Raw genomic sequence first — 18,946 nt, 5'->3', positions numbered from 1 at the left:
GACTGGGTAATGTGTTAGGATCTATACTGGCATGGACTAAGTAATGTGTTAGGATCTATACTGGTATGGACTGGGTAATGTGTTAGGATCTATACTGGTATGGACTGGGTGGGTAATGTTTTAGAATCTAAACTGGTATGGACTGGGTAATGTGTTAGGATCTATACTGGTATGGACTGGGTAATGTGTTAGGATCTATACTGGTATGGACTGGGTAATGTGTTAGAATCTATACTGGTATGGACTGGGTAATGTGTTAGGATCTATACTGGTATGGACTGGGTAATGTGTTAGGATCTATACTGGTATGGACTGGGTGGGTAATGTTTTAGAATCTAAACTGGTATGGACTGGGTAATGTGTTAGGATCTATACTGGTATGGACTGGGTAATGTGTTAGGATCTATACTGGTATGGACTGGGTAATGTGTTAGGATCTATACTGGTATGGACTGGGTGGGTAATGTTTTAGAATCTAAACTGGTATGGACTGGGTAATGTATTAGGATCTATACTGGTATGGACTGGGTAATGTGTTAGGATCTATACTGGTATGGACTGGGTAATGTGTTAGAATCTATACTGGTATGGACTGGGTAATGTGTTAGGATCTATACTGGCATGGACTGGGTAATGTCTTAGGATCTATACTGGTATGGACTGGGTGATGTGTTAGGAAGGAAAGGATGCCACATCGTTTGATGGAAATGAAAATGATTACCCTACAGAGGGCTGAATTCAAAGACAACCCAAAAATCAAAGTGAAAAAATTATGCAGCAGGTTAGTCCATTTTGCTGAAATTTCATTGCAGCAACTCCAAATGGTACCCAGTAGTTTGTATGGCCCCCCACGTGCTTGTATGCATAAATGACAATGTCAGAGCATGCTCCCAATGAGACAACGAATGGTGTCCTGGGGTATTTCCACTGAGATTTGGACAAGGGTATCACTGAGCTCCTGAACAGACTAATGTGAAACCTGGCGGCATCGGATGAACCAAAACATAATGTCTCAGAGGTTTTCTATTGGATTTAGGTCAGGGGAATGTGGGAGCCATTCAATTATATCAATTCATTTATCCTCCAGGAACTGGCTGCATACTCTAGCCATATTAGGCCGGGAATTGTCACGCCCTAGGAGGAACCCAGGACCCACTGCACCAGTGTAGGGTCTGACAATGGATCCAAGGAATTCTCCCCGATATCTAATGGCAGTCAGGGTGCCATTGCCTAGCCTGTAGAGGTCTGTGTATCCCTCCATGGATATGCCTCCCCAGACCATCACTGATCCACCACCAAACCGGTCATGCTAAACGATATTATAGGCAGCATAATGTTCTCCATGGCTTCTCCAGACCCTTTAACATCTGTCACATGTGCTCAGGGTGAACCTGCTCTCATCTGTGAAAAGCACAGGGCACCAGCGGTGGACCTGCCAATTCTGGTGTTCAATGGCAAATGCCAATCAAGCTCCACAGTGCCAGGCAGTGAGCACTGGGTCCACTAGAGGTCGTTGGGCCCTAAGGCCACACTAAAGAAGTCTGTTTCTGATTGTTTGGTCAGAGACATTCACACCAGAGGCCTGCTGGAGATCATTTTGTAGGGCTCTGACAGTGCTCATCCTGTTCCTCTGTGCACAAAGCAGCAGATACCGGTCCTGCGTGGGCTAAGGACCTTCTACAGGCCTGTTTAGCTCTCCTAGAGTAACTGCCTGCCTCCTGGAATCTCCTCTATGATCTTCTGACTGTACTGAGAGACACAGCAAACCTTCTGGCAATGGCATGTATTGATGTGACACTGACCCTAGCCAAATGCAAAACTAGAAAAGTTGAGTAGGAAAAAAATGTCAGTGGCCTCAACCTGTAAAACAATTTCTTTTTTGGAATTTGTCTCATTGTTGCCCATCCAGTGCATCTATTGTTAATTTCATTAACACCAAAGCAGCTGAAACCTATTAAGGACCCCCTCTGCTACTTAACTGACCAGATCAATATCCCAGGGGTTTACTTGAATTGATGCTATACTCTGATTAAAAAGTGTTCCTCTGATTTTTTTTTAGCAGTGTATTTATTATATATAGTATATATAAATACTCTATACTGTATACTTAAAACGAGATTGCCAAGACCCTAAAACTGAGCTGCAGCACGGTGGCCAAGACCATACAGCGGTTTAACAGGACAGGTTCCACTCCGAACAGGCCTTCCTTTTGGGACGACAGCCACTTTGATGCAGTGTGCAGCGTATGATCTGAGCACTGACAGGCTGACCTCCCACCCCTTCAACCTCTGCAGCAATGTTGCCAGCACTCATATGTCTATTTCCCAAAGACAACCTCTGGATATGACGCTGAGCACGTGCACTCAACTTCTTTGGTCGACCATGGCGAGGTCTGTTCTGAGTGGAACCTGTCATCGTGCTGCAGCTCAGTTTCAGGGTCTTGGCAATCTTCTTATAGCCTACGCCATCTTTATGTAGAACAACAATTCTTTTTTTCATATCCTAAGAGAGTTCTTTGCCATGAGGTGCCGTGTTGAACTTCCAGTGACCAGTATGAGAGAGTGAAAGCAATAACACCAAATTTATCACACCTGCTCCCCATTCACACCTGAGAACTTGTAACACTTACGAGTCACATGACACCGGGGAGGGAAAATGGCTAAATGGGCCCAATTTTGACATTTTAATTTTACATTTCATTTTAGGGGAGTACTCACTTTTGTTATTAGAGAAAAGGGAATGCTCGTTCTGAAATATGAACATTTAGAGAAAAGAGGCAGCTCGTCTGTATAGATCCTGAGTCAACATAATAAATATGAAAGCAGTAAAGAGCAGAGGTCTCCTCCATCTGAGTGTAGAGTGTGAAAACCAGCAAATAGTATAAATAGATAAAATAATGCACTCACATGTGGTAGAGGAAAAGTCAACATGTCATCTGACTTTTCATCATTGGCAGACATTGACAGGCAAGCGGCTGGGGTCATACAGAGTTCGGCCAGGAAGCTGCTGGGTTGATATGAAGGCCTCTGTGCTTTCCTTCATATCAACCCAGCAGCTCCTTGACCAAACTCTGTATAACACCAGCCGCTTGTCTACCGATCTCTACAAGTGATGAAAAGTAATACTGACTTTTCCTCTACCACATATGAGTGCATTATTTTATCTATGGATACACTCAGGTGGAGGCACCTTCTGCCCTTTTCTGGATATATATGTAGCACCCTACAGGTAGGTGCTAGGTAAATGTATAGTGGGCCTTGTCTGCCTAACAGCAGGGCTGTGATTTATTTAGTTAGGGTGTCAGGGCTTCCAGATGTGCCTGCTGAGGGGGGAAGTATGCTCACTGGCTCCTGTGAGAGGCTTCTCATAGGGCAGTGTGGGAAGCCCAATCAGGGGACACATCCAAGCTTGTAACTACCCCAGAAGGCAGATTTGGCTGCAAAGGATTCTGGGAGTGGGTATAAGTTTGGGTGAAGTGTGTGGCACGGTGTCTTTGGTGGGAGCAGAGTCCCAGGAGGGAGAGCTAGGCTGTCTCTCCTCCTGTCTGAGGACGTGGATGTCTCGGGGTGTCGCCTGAGAATCCAGAGAGTGTTGAGCTGAGCTGAGGGGATCCGGTGTGAGGAGAGCCTGCGGAGCGTGAGAGGGGTCCAGTCCCAGGAAAGCCTACACAGGTCGTGAGCACTGCGGATTGCCCCTGGGGGTCTGCCAGAGTCAGAGGGGACCACTCCGGAAGAGGTTCTGGGATCCAGTGCCAGCTAGCTAAAAGGGGGGACCTAGGTTGAGGACCATGAAGTTACAGAGGGGGGTACATAGTCAGTGAACCCAGAAAAATTCAAGTTACAGGGGCACCTGTAGTTGGGCCTTGAATTGTACAGAGTGTGCCAGTTAACAGATGCAGTTTCACAGGAACCTACAGTGTACTACCTCAAGCCAGTGCAAGGCGGGAGGGGATTATTTAGTGACTTTGCAGTGCAGCAGTGTCAGTAATTCTACAATTCACAGTCGTGGGTCTTCTGGACTTGTAGTCGAGGATCCAGCACTTCTATCAAGCTACCATTGTTCTCAGTGTTAAGGAGCATTGGCTGGCGTTGGCTGGCGTCAAGGAAAAGCCAACAGGCATTTTTCTAGGATTAAGTCCCAAGTGTAATTAGTTGAGCCTAAAGGAGTATCCCACTCATTCCCTTCTCCCATCCCCTTAAATCCAATAAAACAAGAAAACAAAGATGCCAGAGTTGTCAATGTCTCAGTTCTCACACCCTGGGTCGCAGCTCACATGGGCTGGAGAAGTAACCGGTAACAATGGCAGACCCACATCAGGCCACAGGCCTGGAAACCTTGCTAAATATACATGGACCCAAGGGCCTAGAATATCACATAGGTGTAACAAAAAGGATCAACCGTGATATCACGTTGCAAAAACCGCAAATATAAAAATATCAAGATAAACAAATCCAAAGCTTCAGTTGTAACGCCTTTTTGCAAAGGTTTTGATCATCATTTGAAACACGACAATGGGAATAACTATAGATGAAGTATATTGAGCTTGAATCTTGGAGCCGGAGGTGAGGGGCCAAAAAAAAAGCCCCAGTGGTAAGGAGAGGACATGGGTAACTACATGGTTAAATGAGTGGACAGGGTATCAGTAGTTCAAATTTTCTCAGGAGGGCTGCCAGGCCAGCTGGCAGTCCCAGGTGGGGTTATCAGCAGGGCTACTGGAAAAATAAGGGGGGGAATAGAGATAGACAAACAGGGTGGGTAAGAGACAAGAAAGAAAAAAAGGGGGGAGGGTGGGGAGGGAAGTGGGTGGGGGGAAGAGGGGGCAAATAAGGTAAGAGAACGGAAGGGGGCTGGAAAGGGTAGAAGAAGGAGTAGGGAAGGGAGGAAGGTATTCTCACCTCTCTCCCACCCCCACACCGCAGACCCCCATGGTTAGGACCAGAAGGGCCTGAGTATTCTTTTTTTTTTAGATACCAACTTTAGTTTTAATTCCAAAGGCTAATTACAACTCAAGGCAAGCTAAGAATGGTACATTTCAAAGAGAATCTGCAATTTGTTCTGAGGTGCCCCATAAACCAAGAGCCTATTTTGCCATGATGCCATGACACTAACGAAACATACTGGAATGTGCCCCCACCCTGTACCCACTTCTAAACAGGGAGGATCACCAAACGGAGTTCTTCAGGTGGATAAAAAAAGAAAAAGAAGAGTAAATGGGATTTTAGTGGTGTTGAAAATCTGCCCAACAGAATGTACTTAGGGAGACATATTTATAAAAACAAATTGAAAAAAAATTATCATTAAAAAGTTTGAGGTATCAATTCCCTAAAACAAATCTAACATAGAAACACATTTTAATCAGCTTAGCCACCCTCAATGGAAAATGGAATATATATTGTAATATAACACATAAAGGCAGGGAAGGTGATGGTGTTTTAACACATTTTTACAATTTTAGCTTTTTCAGGAATTCAGAGGGTGTTGTTGAGCACAATTAAACAAGTCCCCAAAGAGGTGTATGACCCACTGTTAGGACCCAGACTTGAACCTGGGGGCTCCACTGTGCCTGGCAATGACTCTACTTGCTGAGCCACCTGGAGTGCTGAACAGCTCTCTGGACAAATCCTTGAATGATCCTGCCATGAATCTTAATTGCCTTGAACCTTGAACCCTTTTCTCCTCCCATGAACTTCCTGATTTAAGCCATGTCTCTGCACTTCCTGGTTGCCAGAATATTGTGCCTTCACCTGCCAATATCTTGCTTCTCTCCCCTGCTGCCGTCCGTATCTTCGCTACCATTCGTTATCGACATTTGGATTGTTTCTTGACTACACTTCTGCTAAATCCCAACCTGCAACTACTCATTACCGACCTTTGGCTACTCCTAGACTACGCTTCTGCTTGATCCCAACCTGCAATATCTGCTACTGGACCCTGGCTTGCTCACCTCCTGGTGGGGCGACCCTTAGGACCGCGACCTCGTACTAACACGCAACAAAATCTATCTCCACCATCAGGAGCACTGGGGAACACCGGTTAATACTTAGATTCTGCACCTCAGGTGAGCCTGCGTCATCTGCCAGAGTGACCTGCCTATTTTCCTATCCTGCGGGTTCCTGTGTAAGCTGCTATAGTTACTGGTCCTCGAGCCTGACCACTGATCGTGACACCTGAGCTGGTAAGGACCCACCAAGGCCTGGCTGAGGGTTCTGAGGCAATGGATGGAAAATAGAGGTGATGACCACACGTTGAGCCTGGGGGCCCAGCACATTATGCATAAGGGGAAGGAATCAAAATTCAGTCCAAAAAGCCGCTAAAGGGAAGGACATCCATAAGACTAGAATGACCTGCAGCAGTCATGAACCTCAAATATAAGAGGCAACACCTTGTGACAAATCGATGGAAAAAATAATGCTTGCCAGTGCCAGATGATAGGTGACAGTCTTTTTTTTTTCTTCAGATGGGTAGTTAATCTGCTCTAGAATAAGTTCTCTGCTACTTATAAAGTACATCTAGCCTTGTAATAGCACACAATGCCTGCTTAGTTTAAACCTTTCAGGTCAGGGCTGAATGTGAATCAATAGGAAAAAGAACTGCATTCATGAAGGAGCTAGATGAGGTCGATCTCTCTGGTACAAAAGGAGACAGCATGAAGTAAACACCTAATATGCTCATAAGTATATGTTCTCTTCTATTCTATGTACAGTAGTTCAAGTAAGAACATTGTCACAATGTGATAATTTAATGCAATAGGTTGTACAAAAGTCTTAATATATTACTAAATGAAACTAACTTGGTTTTAACCTTAAATATATGAATATTTAAAGTTATAATGAAAAAAAAAAAACATGAATATACAGTACATATGTAATATTACATACTAGAAGTAATTGTAAATGTAAGTACAGTCTATCTATCTATCTATCTATCTATCTATCTATCTATCTATCTATCTATCTATCTATCTATCTATCTATCTATCTATCAAAGTATCTCACAAAAGTGAGTACACCCCTCACATTTTTGTAAATATTTTGTTATTATATTTCATGTTACAAAACTGAAGAAATGACACTGCTACAATGTAAAGTAGTGAGTGTACAGCTTGTATAACAGTGTAAATTTGTTGTCCACTCAAAATAACTCAACACACAGCTATTAATTAGGGATGATCGAATGGTTCGGGTCGACCATCGGTTCGACCCGAACATTGACTGTTCGAGGTTCGGCCGAATTCCGAACTTTTCGCTGAAAAAGTTCGGAATTCGGCAACCAGAACCGACTAAAATGCAATGGGACAGGAAATGGGCTTTAAAAGCCAGTGATTGGATCAGAACCATCAGTAAAAGCCAATTGAGGGGGCAGGAGAATGCTATGAATGTGATTGGAGTGACTAGGGGGTCCAGAGGCCAATCATTAGTGAATACGCCCCCCAGTATATAAGATAGCCCTGCCAAATTCCTAGCATTGTAATACAGGGACGTGGAAGAGAGTGGAAGCAGTTCTGTTACTTCTGCTTCAAAGTGTCATTTAGCAATTATTAGTGTGAGGAAAGGGATATCTAGTGTAGTTAGGGTACTATTTTCCACTATAGTTAGATTTAATAATCTAGTTTCTGTAGGGAAAGTGTTAAGTGTAAGGGGACCGTAGTGTAGTGTAGGGTTAATTGACTCCGACTGCTATGGCAGGGTGACAAAACCCTTCCATGTCATGGTGACCGCTATAGAGAAAAGATTGTTTCTCTTAGGACACTTATAGAACAGGATAGTGGCTTCACCCCTGTCACCCGGCTTTTTGCTGCAGGCGTTTATAGGGCTTTTTTGAGGACATGTTTGGAGTCAGGCATGACATCTGAACTTCTGTGTAGGGGTATATATACACACACACATGTATGTATATATACACATACACATATATAGGTGTGAAAGTAGCAGAAACCTATGCTTGCGCTAATGAAATAATTAACACCCATATGGCTTCTCTGCTATAACACCTATATGTGTGTATGTGTATAAATACATATAAGCGTGTGTGTATATATACCCCTATACAGAAGTTCAGATGTTATGCCTGCCTCCAAAGATGCCCAAAAAATGCCCAAAAAAAAACGCCAGCTACAAAAACGCCCAGGTGTGTTTTTGCAGCAGGCGTTTTTTTTGGGCATTTTTTGGGGGTCTTTGGAGGCAGGCAAAACATCTGAACTTCTGTATAGGGGTATATATACACACACACTTATATGTATTTATACACATACACACATATAGGTGTTATAGCAGAGAAGCCATATGGGTGTTAATTATTTCATTAGCGCAAGCATAGGTTTCTGCTACTTTCACACCTATATATGTGTATATATACATACGTGTGTGTGTATATATACCCCTACACAGAAGTTCTGATGTTATGCCTGCCTCCAAAGACCCCCAGAAAATGCCCAAAAAAACGCTTGCTACAAAACCGGCAAGGTGTGAAAATAGCGGAGCCATATCCCTGTTCTATATTAATTCTAATACAAACAAACTTTTTTTTTCTGGTTCTGGACATGCTACAGAGCTGAAACTTCACAGGTACACATTTTAGACCCCCCAGACACTAAATCCAAAGAAATCTCATTTTTTTTTCAATAATTATTTCAATAATTGGCTCTCTATCAAAAATGACAATTTTTAAGAACTTTTTTTGTGTGATTAATAGTCCCTGGGGCATGACCCAGAACCCTAGGCACTTTTTAGGGGCATTTATTGGGTTTTAGGGCTTCAAAATTGTGTTTTTTGATTACCGAAGTTCGGGTCCCATTGTTTTCAATGGGGTTCTAAAATCCGGGCCGAACTTTCGGGAAGTTCGGGTGTTCTGGTCGAACCGAACTTTTGAAAAGTTCGATCATCCCTACTATTAATGTCTAAACCGCTGGCAACAAAAGTGAGTACGCCCCTAAGTGAAAATATCCAAATCGGGCCCAAAGTGTCAATATTTTGTGTGGCCACCAGTATTTTCCAGCACTGTCTTAACCCTCTTGGGCATAGAGTTCACCAGAGCTTCAGAGGTTGCCACTGGAGTCCTCATCACTGAGCTGGTGGATGTTAGAGACCTTGCGCCCCTCCACCTTCCATTTGAGGATGCCCCACAGATGCTCAATAGTGTTTAGCAGACATGGGAGTAAGTCACACATGTGCAATTTAAAAGCAAGTCTCAAGTCTTAACCTTCAAGTCTCAAGCAAGTCCCAAGTTACTGTGGCGAAAATCAAGCAAGTCAAGTCAAGTCCCTGCTAGAAGTCAAGCAAGTCAAGTCAAGTCATTTATTTTGGTCAAGTCACAAATCAAGTCAAAATACTGATCTACCCCAATTTTCACCTTTAAATCAGTTAAAAGTCAGTGGTCAGGAAAGGTTTTGTTTTATTTTCAACATTAACAAAACTGCTTAGTGCTTTTTTCTTGGCATATTAAAGAAACACTTTGAATGCCCAAACAGCTCACAATCCTTCGTCCGGTCATGTTTCAACACCACAGTCACTAAAAACATGTATTTCCATTTTTAAACAGCCAGTGTCCAAAAAATCAGAACACACTGAGGTGTTTTAAGTGACTGTGGTGTCAGAAACATAACAGGCACATTCATTTTGCTTTAACACATTTTGAGAAAATGCAAATATTTAATAACTTAAAAAAGTAAAGTCATTCCGATCATATGTCTCAAGTCAAAGTCAAGTCTCAAGTCATGAATACCAAGTCAAAGTCAAGTCGAGTCTTTTATTAATTTTAGTCAAGCAAGTCTCAAGTCCTCAAACTGGTGACTTAAGTCTGACTTAAGTCAAGTCATGTGACTCAAGTCCCCCACCTCTGGTGTTTAGGTCTGAAGACATGCTTGGCCAGTTTCTCACCTTTACCCTCATCTTCTTTAGTAAGACAGTGGTCATATTGGAGGTGTGTTTGGGGTTGTTATCATGTTGGAATATTGCCCAGTGGCCCAGTCTCTGAAGGGAGGGGATCATGCTCTGCTTCAGTATGTCACAGTACATGTTGGCATTCATGGTTCCCTCAATGATCTGTAGCTCCACAGTGCCAGCAGCACTCATGCAGCCCCAGACCATGACACTCCCACCACCATGCTTGACTGTAGGCAAGACACACTTGTCTTTGTACTCCTCATCTGGTTGCCACTACACACGTTTGACACCATCCTAAACAAATTTGTTTATCTTGGTCTCATCAGACCACAGGACATGGTTCCAGTAATCCATGTCCTTAGTCTGCTTGTCTTCAGCAAACTGTTTGCTGGCTTTCTTGTGCATCATCTTTAAAAGAGGCTTCCTTCTGGGACAACAGCCATGCAGACCAATTCTATGCAGTGTACGGCGTATGGTCTGTGAACTGACAGGCTTGCCCCCCACCCCTTCAACTTCTGCAGCAATGCTGTCAGTACTCATACTTCTATTTCCCAAAGACAACCTCTGAATATGACGCTGAGCACGTGCACTCAACATCGTTGGTTGACCATGGCAATGCCTGTTCTGAGTAGAACCTGTCTTGTTAAACTGCTTTAAGGTCTTGGCCACCGTGCTGCAGCTCAGTTTCAGGGTCTTGGCAATCTTCTTATAGCCTAGGCCATCTTTATGTAGAGCAACAATTCTTTTTTTTTTCAGATCCTCAGAGAGTTCTTTGCCATGAGGTGCCATGTTGAACTTCCAGTGACCAGTATGGGAGAGTGAGAGCGATAACACCAAATTTAACACTCCTGCTTCCCATTCACACCTGAGACCTTGTAACACTAACGAGTCACATGACACCAGGGAGTGAAAATGGCTAATTGGGCTCAATTTGGGCATTTTCAGTTAGGGGTTGGCAGCGGTTTAGACATTAATGGCTGTGTGTTGAGTTATTTTGACAGCAAATTTACACTGTTATACAAGCTGTACACTCACTACGTTACATTGTAGCAAAGTGTAATTTTTTTAGTGTTGTCACATGAAAAGATATAATAAAATATTTACAAAATAGTTAGGGGTGTACTCACTTTTTTGGGATACTGTGTATGTATGTATATATATATATATATATATATATATATATATATATATATATATATATATATATATATATATATATATATATATATATATATATATATATATGTATGTGTGTGTGTGTGTGTGTGTGTGTGTGTGTGTGTATGTATGTATATATATATATATATATATATATATATATATATATATATAATTTTAGTTATTATTTTTTTTTTTTAGTCTTTTTTTTTAACTATATCTAACTAATTTGTTGCAGATGCAGTGAAGCTCTAAGGTAAAAACAAACACATCTGTGCAATGTTTCTGTTCAATCTTTTATAAGCACTAGGTGTGTTCTAGTCTGGTGTTCCCATCAGTGTGAGACATTGCAGAAAGCTTGTTCAATGCACACCATCACTCTATGAGTAATGTAACATCAAAGTGACATTTACAATTCATCACTGTAACAATGTCATTTTAGGCTTGGATCAGATCCAGCTCACACTCGGTACTCCAGCCGAGATTGCTCCTTTCATTCTCACTCTCCATCTACACGCCATGGCACCACTCTGACAATAGACTGACTCACAGAGGGATTCACTCCTTCCACATTACCTAATTCAAATATAGATCAGTAGAAGAGTCAATAACACACAAACACACTGACACAAACTGATAGAAGCTTGTGTCACCAAGTCATGGTACAAACACCTAGGATGGATCGATCTTTGGGGCAAGGCGATAAGCTATTTGTGCGGTCTATAGGTGTTTTTTCAGCCTTCTTTTTCTATTTTGTTTAAGCGCTAAATTAAATGTATTGGGTCATCTGTTCAAAGATGATATACCATTTATGTTGGAGAGTTAAAGCTGAGCTCTAGACAGATAAAAATATACAAAAATTGATTCAGCTGACCATTGTTAAATTTTTTTTTACTGTAAATAGAAATATGAGATTTTTATGCTCTGATTTTTTTCCTGCTTAAAATGACAGTATTGTATAGGTGCAAAGTCATTTGCATATGTGCAATTTTGTGTTTTTGCAATTTTTGCATTTTCTTGTGTTGCAGCACTGAAAATAGTACAAAAGAAATCAATATACAAAAAAAAAAAAAAAAAAAAAAAAACGAAAATGCCAGCTAGTAATTGTCGGTATTAGTGATGGGAGAGTAGCAGCAGGGGCAGAGGAGCAAACATTAGAGATGTGTTCTAAAAACTTTGCTGACATTTGTTGGGATATATCTTTAGAAATGTTTATAGGTTTGAAGGGGAACTTCACACAAAAAAAAAACAAAATGCATGAGGTCCCTCTAAAATCCATATCAGACCCTTAATGTGGCTGTAAGGCCTGAAGGTTTGTTTACCTTCATGAATTCTATGCATGAAGTTAAAAAAATCTTTCATGTGCTACTCCCCCCAGAGCCCCCCCCCCCCTAATTCTTACCTGAGACCCCTCTCCATCCAGAGATGTGCACAGGAGCCTTGGCTGCTCCAGGCCTATGTTTCGCCTCTCTGACTGAGACAGAAGCGGGGGCTTTTGGCTCCCACTGCTGTCAATCACAATGAGGAGAGATCTGGGGGCGGGGCCAATCCACGGTTCTATGTGTCTTATGGACATGCACATACCAATGCCCCCATAACAAGCGGCTTGCTATTGGGGGCACTGTTCAAAGGGGAGGAGCCAGGAGTGCCAGCAGGGGATCCAAGAAGAATCAGATCAGGGCTGCTCTGTGAAATGGTTTTAGTTATGGCGCAATGGTTATGGTTTTTGGTTTAAGAAAGTATGACCTAAAAAAAAAAAAAACAAAAACATTTAATATCACTTTAATCTGAACATACAGCCTGGCATGGCCAGGGAATGGGGGAGGGACCAGTGTGAGGCACCCCTTTTGAACTATACTAGGCCATATACCCACAACATGGAAGGAGTGCCAGGGAACAAGGGCCTTATACCAACAACCAGTGGTCGTGGTGGCCTGCAGGTGGGGGTGTGAGGACCTGGATCACCTGCTAGTGGCACTGTGGTTGCAAGAGTGGAAGGTTGTAGTTTTGGTGTCCACCAGTGGGTGTCTCCTAGCAGCCAGCAGATACCAGGAATCTGTCTCCATCTGATGCTGGCTGATGCTGGCTGCTGGGAAGGTATTTAGTCCCTCATCTACTATTCCATGGTACTTCAATGTTTTGTTCTGCTAGCCAGAGACTGTTTGCTATTACTCTTGAGCTTGGTTCCTGCCTGAGCCTGCTCTGCCTTGTGCCTATAACCTGTACCTGCCCCCCCCTTGTTCCTGATCCCAGTCTTGGTTTCCTCCTTCCTGACTTTTCTTTAAACCTCCAGTTTTACCCTGTTAATCTGTGTTACCAATTTTATGAACAGCATATTATATATTGTATATATATAGTTAGGCTGTTAGTCATTTATTTTATCACTCAGTTTATGGTTCACTTATATCTTCACGTTTGCTGTGTATCCTGTGTGCTGGTGCTTGGATGGATTTTGTTTCACTGTTTATAAACTCGCTTAATCATATGTAATCCGGTCTCTTTTTCCTAAGTGTAGCTACACAGATCTAGCCATCCCTGCTGCTGGATGCCTGCATCCAGTGTCCCTGACAGGGGGGCTTATTGGAATATGAAACTCCCCTTTATTTATTAATAAAGAGGCCCCCAAATACCACCTTCCCCCACATGAATGAGTATAGGGTACAAAGTATATAGCACGCCTATTTATTCACAACCAGTCCTTTATTAAAAAAATATAAATCCCCCCAAAATATCCCTTGTTGTAAAGTCATCATCAATCACAAAGCCCGTCCCTGCCAAAACATAACCTGATGATCCTTACTGCAACACTAGGCTAATGACAGCTCCCTAAGCTGGTATTAGCTATATGAGGGAAGGGGTGGGATAGTGGTGACATCATTGACCGAAGGTGGCCATGGCCATACTTGGTCCATATTATTGTCCAAATATGGCCATTGCCTATATTTGGATAGTGATGTCACTGCTATCTATGTCCCTTTGCTTAAAAAGAGGGGGGATTCCCGGGGATGTCATTGGTTCCTAGGGACACCATGGGAGCTAGCCCCCACAGCTTCCTTAGGAACCATTGACAGTTGAAAGCTGTCGTATATAGAAGCAGTAAAAATACTGCTTCCATTTATAATTTTTGGCTTTGGCGGAGCGGGGAGCCACACAGCCAAAGTGCAGTCTGAAGTTCATAGTGAGATGAGCCTGCACTCGATAAATTCATCAAATGAAAAGTCTTTATCGGCTAAACATAAGTCACATCACAAGAACTTTAACGCATTTTGGCTGAAGCAGCCTTCCTGTTAGCACATGCTGTGAGGGAGGCTGCTACAGCTGAAACATGTTAGTGTTTCAGAGTTTTAGTTTAGTTTAGAGTACTTGTGATGTCACTTATGTGCAGCTAATTAAAACTTTTCATTTGACAGATTTACCAGGCGGTGGCTAAGCTCTACTATGGAACTTCTGCTTGAGTGTAGTAACACTTTGCCTTGAGCACCGGTCTTCAGCCGCGAGGGACTAAGGGGGACAATCACTTTTGTTGCCAGCAGTTTAGACATTAATGGCTGTGTGATGAGTTATTTTGAGGGGACAGCAAATTTACACTGTTATACAAGCTGTACACTCACTACTTTACATTGTAGCAAAGTGTCATTTCTTCAGTGTTGTCACATGAAAAGATATAATAAAAAAATTTACAAAAATGTGAGGGGTGTACTCATTTTTGTAAGATACTGTATTTCAATGGGTTTTTTTTTTTTTATCAATTTTACACATGCAAAGTGAACGAACAAAAGAAAAATGTTCATCAAATGATCATTAGAATGAATCTTTAAATCACCATAGGCTTAAAAAAAAAAATCAAAACAGCATTATTTTGAATTTTCTACTCTAATAAGACAGAAAGTCTTAGATTTCAGCAATATGTTTACAGTTTGAATTCCCTTTCGAATTTGAATGCATTTCGATTTACAATTCAATTTGAGTTTCCTGCCGAGTTTCATAAATTCATATTTACGAATCTTGTTTCGTTAATCAGAGATTTCGGAAAAATTAATTTATATTGTAATTTGGAATTTCGTTAGCATCCGAATCTCCTAATAGCAAAAAATTTGTCAGAATACAATGCGATTAGAGGAGAAGCGTTTTAACCTCAGGCAACACAGGGGGTTCTTTACTTTACTGTTAGGGCTACAAGATTGTGGAATTCTCTACCACAAGAGGTGGTTTCTGCGGGAAGTATGGCGACTTTCACTCTTGGACGTACATCTCAAGGATCAGAACATTCAGGGGTATGAGAGACGATTACAGCCACGCGCGCCTACACAGGTTGAACTGGATGGACTATTGTCTTTATTCAACCTCAACTACAATGTAACTATGTAATTTATTCGGAACAAAGCCAACCTCACATGTCTAATGAATTGGTGATTCTTTATGGATAAGTTGTGATATACACTGCCCGGCCCAAAAAAAAAAAGTTGCCACCTGGAATTAACTAAGCAACTAAGTAAACTAAGCCTGCAGTAACTCTCCTATTGAAGCCCAAAGAATGAGGTCAGCTGACTACCTGAATATACTGAATGCCCAGGTTATTCCATCAGTGGATTTTTTCTTCCCTGAGGGCACGGGCATATTCCAAGATGACAATGCCAGGATTCATCGGGCTCAAATTGTGATTGATTTTCAGGGTGTCTTTGAATTCAGCCCTCTGTAGGTTGATAATTTTAATTTCCATCAAACAATGTGGCAACCTTTCCTTCCTAACACATTACCCAGTCCATACCAGTATAGATCCTAACACATTACCCAGTCCATACCAGTATAGATCCTAACACATTACCCAGTCCATACCAGTATAGATCCTAACACATTACCCAGCCCATACCAGTATAGATCCTAACACATTACCCAGTCCATATCAATATAGATCCTAACACATTACCCAGTCCATATCAATATAGATCCTAACACATTACCCAGTCCATACCAGTATAGATCCTAACACATTACTCAGTCCATACCAGTATAGATCCCAAGACATTACCCAGTCCATACCAGTATAGATCCTAACACATTACCCAGTCCATACCAGTATAGATCCTAACATATTACCCAGTCCATACCAGTATAGATCCTAACACATTACCCAGTCCATACCAGTATAGATCCTAACATATTACCCAGTCCATACCAGTATAGATCCTAACACATTACCCAGTCCATACAAGTATAGATCCTAACACATTACCCAGTCCCGACCAGTATAGATCCTAACACATTACCCAGTCCCGACCAGTATAGATCCTAACACATTACCCAGTCCATACCAGTATAGATCCTAACACATTACCCAGTCCATATCAGTATAGATATCCAACATGAGGTTTTTCCCCATTGAGATCTGATGTGATTTCAAGGCGTTCCTTTAATGTTTTTGAGCAGCGGTATATACACTGCCTGGTAAAAAAAAGTTGCCACCTGGAATTAACTAAGCAACTAACTAAACTAAGCCTGCAGTAACTCTCCTATTGGATAATTACTGCATGTGCCCAAAGAATGAGGTCAGCTGACTACCTGAATATACTGAATGACCAGGTTATTCCATCAGTGGATTTTTTCTTCCCTGAGGGCACGGGCATATTCCAAGATGACAATGCCAGGATTCATCGGGCTCAAATTGTGATTGATTTTCAGGGTGTCTTTGAATTCAGCCCTCTGTAGGTTGATAATTTTAATTTCCATCAAACAATGTGGCAACCTTTCCTTCCAAACACATTACCCAGTCCATACCAGTATAGATCCTAACACATTACCCAGTCCATACCAGTATAGATCCTAACACATTACCCAGTCCATATCAGTATAGATCCTAACACATTACCCAGTCCATACCAGTATAGATCCTAACACATTACCCAGTCCATACCAGTATAGATCCTAACACATTACCCAGTCCATATCAATATAGATTGTAACACATTACCCAGTCCATACCAGTATAGATCCTAAGACATTACCCAGTCCATACCAGTATAGATCCTAACATATTACCCAGTCCATACCAGTATAGATCCTAACACATTACCCAGTCCCGACCAGTATAGATTCTAACACGTTACCCAGTCCATATCAGTATAGATCCTAACACATTACCCAGTCCATACCAGTATAGATCCTAACACATTACCCAGTCCATACCAGTATAGATCCTAACATATTACCCAGTCCCGGCCAGTATAGATCCTAACACATTACCCAGTCCATACCAGTATAGATCCTAACACATTACCCAGCCCATACCAGTATAGATCCTAACACATTACCCAGTCCATATCAATATAGATCCTAACACATTACCCAGTCCATACCAGTATAGATCCTAACACATTACCCAGTCCATACCAGTATAGATCCTAACATATTACCCAGTCCCGACCAGTATAGATCCTAACACATTACCCAGTCCATACCAGTATAGATCCTAACACATTACCCAGTCCATATGAATATAGATCGTAACACATTACCCAGTCCATACCAGTATAGATCCTAACACATTACTCAGTCCATACCAGTATAGATCCCAAGACATTACCCAGTCCATACCAGTATAGATCCTAACACATTACCCAGTCCATACCAGTATAGATCCTAAGACATTACCCAGTCCATACCAGTATAGATCCTAACATATTACCCAGTCCATACCAGTATAGATCCTAACACATTACCCAGTCCATACAAGTATAGATCCTAACACATTACCCAGTCCCGACCAGTATAGATCCTAACACATTACCCACTCCCGACCAGTATAGATCCTAACACATTACCCAGTCCATACCAGTATAGATCCTAACACATTACCCAGTCCATATCAGTATAGATATCCAACATGAGGTTTTTCCCCATTGAGATCTGATGTGATTTCAAGGCGTTCCTTTAATGTTTTTGAGCAGCGGTATATACACTGCCTGGTAAAAAAAAGTTGCCACCTGGAATTAACTAAGCAACTAACTAAACTAAGCCTGCAGTAACTCTCCTATTGGATAATTACTGCATGTGCCCAAAGAATGAGGTCAGCTGACTACCTGAATATACTGAATGACCAGGTTATTCCATCAGTGGATTTTTTCTTCCCTGAGGGCACGGGCATATTCCAAGATGACAATGCCAGGATTCATCGGGCTCAAATTGTGATTGATTTTCAGGGTGTCTTTGAATTCAGCCCTCTGTAGGTTGATAATTTTAATTTCCATCAAACAATGTGGCAACCTTTCCTTCCAAACACATTACCCAGTCCATACCAGTATAGATCCTAACAAATTACCCAGTCCATACCAGTATAGATCCTAACACATTACCCAGTCCATACCAGTATAGATCCTAACACATTACCCAGTCCATATCAGTATAGATCCTAACACATTACCCAGTCCATACCAGTATAGATCCTAACACATTACCCAATCCATACCAGTATAGATCCTAACACGTTACCCAGTCCATATCAGTATAGATCCTAACACATTACCCAGTCCATACCAGTATAGATCCTAACACATTAACCAGTCCATACCAGTATAGATCCTAACACATTACCCAGTCCCGACCAGTATAGATCCTAACACATTACCCAGTCCATACCAGTATAGATCCTAACACATTACCCAGTCCATATCAGTATAGATATCCAACATGAGGGTTTTCCCCATTGAGATCTGATGTGATTTCAAGGTGTTCCTTTAATGTTTTTGAGCAGTGGTATATACACTGCCTGGTAAAAAAAAGTTGCCACCTGGAATTAACTTAGCAACTAACTAAACTAAGCCTGCAGTAACTCTCCTATTGGATAATTACTGCATGTGCCCAAAGAATGAGGTCAGCTGACTACCTGAATATATGGAATAACCAGGTTATTC

The sequence above is a fragment of the Pelophylax lessonae genome, assembly GCF_965119305.1.
Source record: "Pelophylax lessonae genome assembly, chromosome: 7".
Taxonomy (NCBI): domain Eukaryota; kingdom Metazoa; phylum Chordata; class Amphibia; order Anura; family Ranidae; genus Pelophylax; species Pelophylax lessonae.
This window is presented reverse-complemented; position numbering follows the sequence as displayed.